Source organism: Cibotium barometz, chromosome 33 (assembly GCF_041138505.1).
Source record: "Cibotium barometz isolate CiBa-2024 chromosome 33, ASM4113850v1, whole genome shotgun sequence".
Lineage (NCBI taxonomy): Eukaryota > Viridiplantae > Streptophyta > Polypodiopsida > Cyatheales > Cibotiaceae > Cibotium > Cibotium barometz.
Window position 1 is genome coordinate 21,726,407 of NC_141078.1, and position 6,235 is coordinate 21,732,641.

Here is a 6,235-nt window from a genome sequence, read left to right on the forward strand (position 1 = left end):
TGGTTACCACCAAATAAGAGTAGCTCCTCAAGATGTACATAAGACATCCTTTAGGACTACATTTGGATTATAACAGTATTTAGTGATGCCTTTTGGTCTTACTAATGCTCTTGTTACTTTTAATCGCATGATGGATCGTATTTTCAAAAATCATAGTATGTTTACATGAGTTCTCTTTGATGATGTGGTAGTTTTCTCCAAATCCAAGGAGGAACACAAGCTCCATTTGGTTATTATTTTTTAAGACCTCTGCAAGCATAAAATTTATATCAATCCCAAAAAGAGTGAATTTTTCTTGGCTAAAATCCATTATGTTGGTCATATTGTTTCGAAGGACGGTATACACATGGACCCTGCCAAGATTCAAGCTATTGTTGATTGGCTTGACTTGACTTATGTGCATGAAGTCATATGCTTTCTTAGTTTATGTTCATATTATCACAAGTTCATTAAGCATTTTGCTCTTTGACTGGTCCATTACATGATCTTACAAAGAAGAAGACTGCTTTTGTTTGGGGTATTAGACAAAAGATAACTTTCCAGAAGCTAAAAGATGCCATTAGTCAATGGCCAGTTCTTATTGTGCAAGATTTGCATTGGCCTTTTGTTGTGGAATGTGATGCAAGTGGTGATTGCATAAGAGTAATGTTCAATCAAGAAGGCCATGCTGTGGCTTTTGAAAGTTAAAGATTGCAAGACGCAGAGACGCACAGTACCATCTATGAGAAAAAATTAATGGCTGTGATTCATGCTTTAACCATATGGAAGCACTCTCTCTTTGGTGTTGAATTTATGGTCAAAACAAATCATTAGAGTCTCCGGCACTTTCTCACACATAGAAAACTCTCAAAGAAGTAGATGCGGTGGACTAATTTTCTTTCCATGCTTCATTTTCAAATTCTTCACATTTTTGGAAAGAATGATTCAGTAGTTTATGCATTATCTCGTAGGCCCAAGGTGAATGCTATCATCACTGCCTATCATGACAACCTTTCATCTATGCCTCAAATGTCTAATACTGATGAAGATTTCAAAGAGATATGGGTTGATTTACAGGCTACAAAATTAGTCCATCCTTTCTCCATCGAGGATGATGGATTTATATCACCATCAAGCCATTTATGTAGTCAAGCAGCTTCGTCAAATGGTCATGGATGGAGCATATACACCTCCCTATGCAAGGCATAGAGGTGTTTTGCCCACTACTCAAGCTTGGGAAAAATATTTCTATTGGCCTTCTATGCAGGCTGATATGGAAAAATATGTTCGTGAGTGTGTGGTCTGCCAACCAGAAAGTTAAGTATGATAGGCATACATTGCCTGGTTTACTTCAGCTTTTGCCTATTCCTTAAGCACCTTGGGATAGCATAGCAATGGATTTTATCATAGATCTTCCTCGATCTGCTTATGGTAATAATGCTATTTGGACTATTCTTGATTGCTTTAGTAAGCAAGCTCATTTTATTCCTGTAAGAAAGACTATCAAGACCAATCATATGTCTTGACTCTTTCTTTTTCATGTTTTTAAACATCATGGAATGCCTAAGTCCATTGTGGGCGATAGAGCTCCAAGGACTACAAGCTCTCTTTTGGAGAGCTCTCTTTGACAATATAGGTACTAAGCTCAATTTCTCTTCTGCATATCATCCCCAAACAGATGGGCAAAGTGAAATAGCAAATTCTGTGGTCCTCGCTCTACTCAAATGCTATGTTTATGATCAAAAGACAGCATGGGAGAAGTATTTACCCTTGGTTGCGTTTGCATACAACAATACAGTCCATTCCTCCACTGTGGGAAAGCTCCATTTGAGGTTATCTATGGTAAGGTAATACTTCCACCCATCCTTCACCTAAGGATGAGATTTTTGCTGCTGTGAATATGTTTGAGATCTAGATACTGCCTATGCACAAGTTCGGGCAGCCATACAACGCTCTCAAGCAAAGCACAAGAAAGCTGTCGATCGGCATCGATGTCATATGGACATCAAAGCGCGGGATTGGGTTCTTCTCAAGTTTGACAAGGCACGTCTCCGCAAGCCAGGACAAGAAGGCAAGGCTGTCACACTTGCCAACAGGTATTATGGTCCATTTCAAGTTATTCAAAAGATTAATGATGTGGCTTTTCCGTTGGCTTTGCCCACTCATTGGAATATACATAATGCTTTCCACATCAGCCTATTGAAACCATATATTGGAACTCCACCTTCTCAACCAGTTACAGAAGATCCACCAGAATTGGCTCATTTAGAGGAGGTACTACAACCCAAACAGATTGTCTTCCATTAGAATTGGCTCATTTAGAGGAGGTACTACAACCCGAACATATTGTCTTCCATCAAGAGCATAAGCTGAAGGGAGGCAAGGTCATATGCAAGTATTTTTGTTAAATTCAACAACTATTACCCTGTGGATTCAAGGTGGATGCAAGAACAAGATCTTAAAGAATATCGTGATCTCCTCAACAACTACTTGGAAGCTTTTCAGTTGACGAGACAACTGTTTAGAAGCCGAGGGGGGAATGTAACTATTCCCTAATTTCTCGGGATTCATATTTTTTCATTCTCTATTATCCATGGACGTGGGTGTTGGACACTATATCTAGCCATGGAATGTTTATGGTTAAGCTTCCCATGTATGTGTATGGTACCTGTATCTACGAGATCCTAGCTGCATAGAAGCATGTTAAGCATTTGATGGATCTTAGAGAACCAAATGCAATACATAATGCCATAGATATTTAATGGATCTTGGAGAGCCAAATACCATAGCCCTTGTAAATATCAAGTACATATAAATGCATACATTTGAGTGCATGGCTTATTTTTATTTGCATGTATTGTTTTGTTTGCCCAAACAATGCTTGTATTTTATTGCATGAGAAGCTCATGGATATGGGGACGCCTGGATTGCACCCATGGGTTAGTATGTTACATAACCTGTCTTTAATTAACTTGTATTGATGGATTTATGCAGGAATAATTGACATTTTGAAGGAAGCCCACTCTTATGTGGGTTTTCTATCTTTATGCATGTATGCATGACAGTCTAGCTAAGTATTGTTGATAAATTCTTCTCCATGATGAGAAACCTCCATGCATGACAGTCTAGCTAAGTATTATTGATAAATTCTTCTCCATGATGAGAAACCTCCATGCATAGTCAGAAACCCTCATGCATGTGACATGCATAGTCATGCATAGTTAGAAACCCCCATACATGCGACATGCATAGTTAGAAACCCCCATACATGGGACATGCATGGCCAGAAATCCTCATGCATGCGACATGCATGGCCAAAAACCCCCATGCATGCAACATGCAAGCTTTTTCAACTACATGCATGCATCATGCAATGCTTTATCTTTTCAAGCACCTAAAAGTGTGCCATGCAAGCTTACTTTACTTAAAAGTAAATCATGCAAGCTCACTTTTCTCTAAAAAAGTCATGGAAGCTAGTTAACTCACAAGAAAAAGATAAAAAGTAAACTTTTCTTCCTCTTTTAGCTACATGAGTTGCTACTTTGTTAATAGCCATTCTTTGATCCAAAAGTCTTGCAACAAACCTCTCCCTACCATATCTTTTCATGAGCAATAACCTCCACTCCTCCTCTTCTTGTAGGCGCTCCTTCTAGGATGAATAGAACTCTATAAATTCAAATTTCCAGCCTCATTCAAGAGTACTTCTTGGCCTTTGTTTATTGCTCTATCTAATGCACTTATTCTACAATATTTTTCTAGCTATACCATAGTATTTTTATTTCCCCAAAACACTTAGAAGTTGGCTGAATTCCAATTTTCAGAATTGAAAGTCTGCATTTAAGCTAGAAGAAGAGGAAGAAGACTATTCCCAAGATTGAAGCTTTGGAAGAGTCATCTTGGATCCGGTTGCTACAAGTTCTATGTGGGAGAACCCTTGGGAAGTGCTAGGCATTCTCCTAAGGTTGATTTTCAGCCATTAGGTGGTTGATTTTATTGAAGTTAAGCTACATTTGAAGAAATTGGGATTGTTGGGCAATTTTGGTGAAGGGTGCTGGGCACCATATTGCTAACTTGTAGCTGGGCTACTTGTAGGTAAGCATAGTGCTTGTAAGCTGTTTTCATATTCAATCATTTTGGAAGAAACGGTGGTGTATGGCTGGGCCAATCCACTCGTTTTATGTACTTGTGAAATTCTTACTCCCTTAAGGCAATACATATCCTTCAAGGGGGGGGGACCAGCCCATCTTCTGGTCCCTAGTGTAGTATCATTTCTCTTCAGTACTTCCACATTGTAAAATCAATTATTATGGCAATGTATGTGGGATATGGCAGTGATCAAAGGATGATAAATCTTGTGATTTCAGTATTAAATTCTGTATAACCATGCACCCGTTTGTGACATCATATATGTGTATTTTATGCATAGTTGTGTGAATGTATATAGAATCATGTCTATGTGTTCTGTGCATAGTTGTGTGAATGCATATAGAATCACTTATGTGTGTTATGTGCATAGTTATGTGACTATATATAGAACCGTGTCTATTTAAATAGTTTGTTATGTGGGTGCATGCATATAGAATCATGTTTATGTGTTCTGTGCATGGCTATGTGAATGCATATAGAATCATGCTTGTGTGTTCTATGCATAGTTGTGTGAATGTTACAGAATCACGTCTGCTTAAATAGTTTGTTGTGTGGGTGAATCCTTGGATGCATATTAATGTTATTTCTCCCTGCATGCACGTGCTCTTTAGTATTCACAAGTCATCTCCATTCATTTGCTATGTGAGTAATCATGTATGCTTTTCATGTGGGTGGTAAACGGGTCCTTTGGAAGGTTATTTTTAGTTAATATCATTTTTTCCTCCCTTAGTGCATGATGTGCTATTTGGCATTTATTAGTCTTGTCCATTCATTCTTAGTGTGAGTTATTGTGCCTATGATATCAATTTGAATTGTGCATGCCAAGTTTTTATACGCATCCTTTGCTCATGTTTTTTCTTAATATTAATGCATGTCCTTTTTGTGTGTTTTTATAATGCATGTGATTGTTGTAGGTACTACAAAGTCATCTGTGCTTTTGTGGAAGTGTCGAAGAAGATGCATCATTTTGTTACTTAGAAAAAGAAAACCAAGTTGTACGAGGTATTAATAACTATCAATGTGGGTAATGGAACTTAGTTATAGGAGTCAATTAAAGAATTCATGACATTCAAATGTCTCAATTTGTTTTTTCTATGGAGAGGGGAGGGACATCACATTATCTTCGCTTTCAAATGATTGTCAAGCCAATGTCCACATCCTTGATTATTATCTTCACTTTTAAATGATTGTAAAGCCGATGTCCACACCCTTGATTATAATAGGAAAATTGCTAAAATCATACATGGCCATACGTGGCTTGGGATATATGTAAACCATATCGAGGTTTGCTTTTATCAAGTAAGAATCCATACTTTTAAGGGGATGTTGGGATATTGCATAGAGGATTCGCACAAGTGACACTTTAGTTTTTTTACACACAATATCACTCTTGAGTAAGGGCATGCAAATATGTGCAGTCTATGGATAAGCTGATTTGAAACATAAGGTTTGCTTGATGCATTTGAAAGGGCATAAATGCACATGGATAATTAAATTAGTAATAGGTTATCCATAGTAGGAGGTGGGGCAACCCTCTTGAGGATGCTACGATCTAAAAAGTACTATTCGGCTCCATCTTGGATCATTACAAGAATTGGGAAATGGAATGGATATCACCAAGGCTTGTGCCATGTACAAAGTAATAAAGCTACTTGATTTGATAAAACTTGTGGATATTTAAAGCATATTCTTTATGGAATCAGTATTACACCCAAGAATGTACCATGTTATTGAGTTTGATCTCAAAGAAAAATATTATGAAGAAGATGGTGGTGGCATGCTAGTGTTGGAGTGGAGACCAAGGTAGCAACACACACACAAATGATGCTAGCAAATAAGCAACACTCAAAGTAGATTGATGAGAATGAGTGAAGTACAAGTGAACACATGTTCGGGGGAAAAATCTCCTAATGGGGCGGACAAGGAGGCACACTTGAGTGGCTTAGGGAAGGGTGGTAGACCTTTGAGTATTGATTAACAACCCCTACTAATAGTTAATAGTAAATGAACAAAAGAGTGAAAATAGGCCCCAACATTGTTTTTAAAATTTAAGTTCAGGTGAATATATATATATATAAACGTATAGATATATATCAAATGATAAAACTTT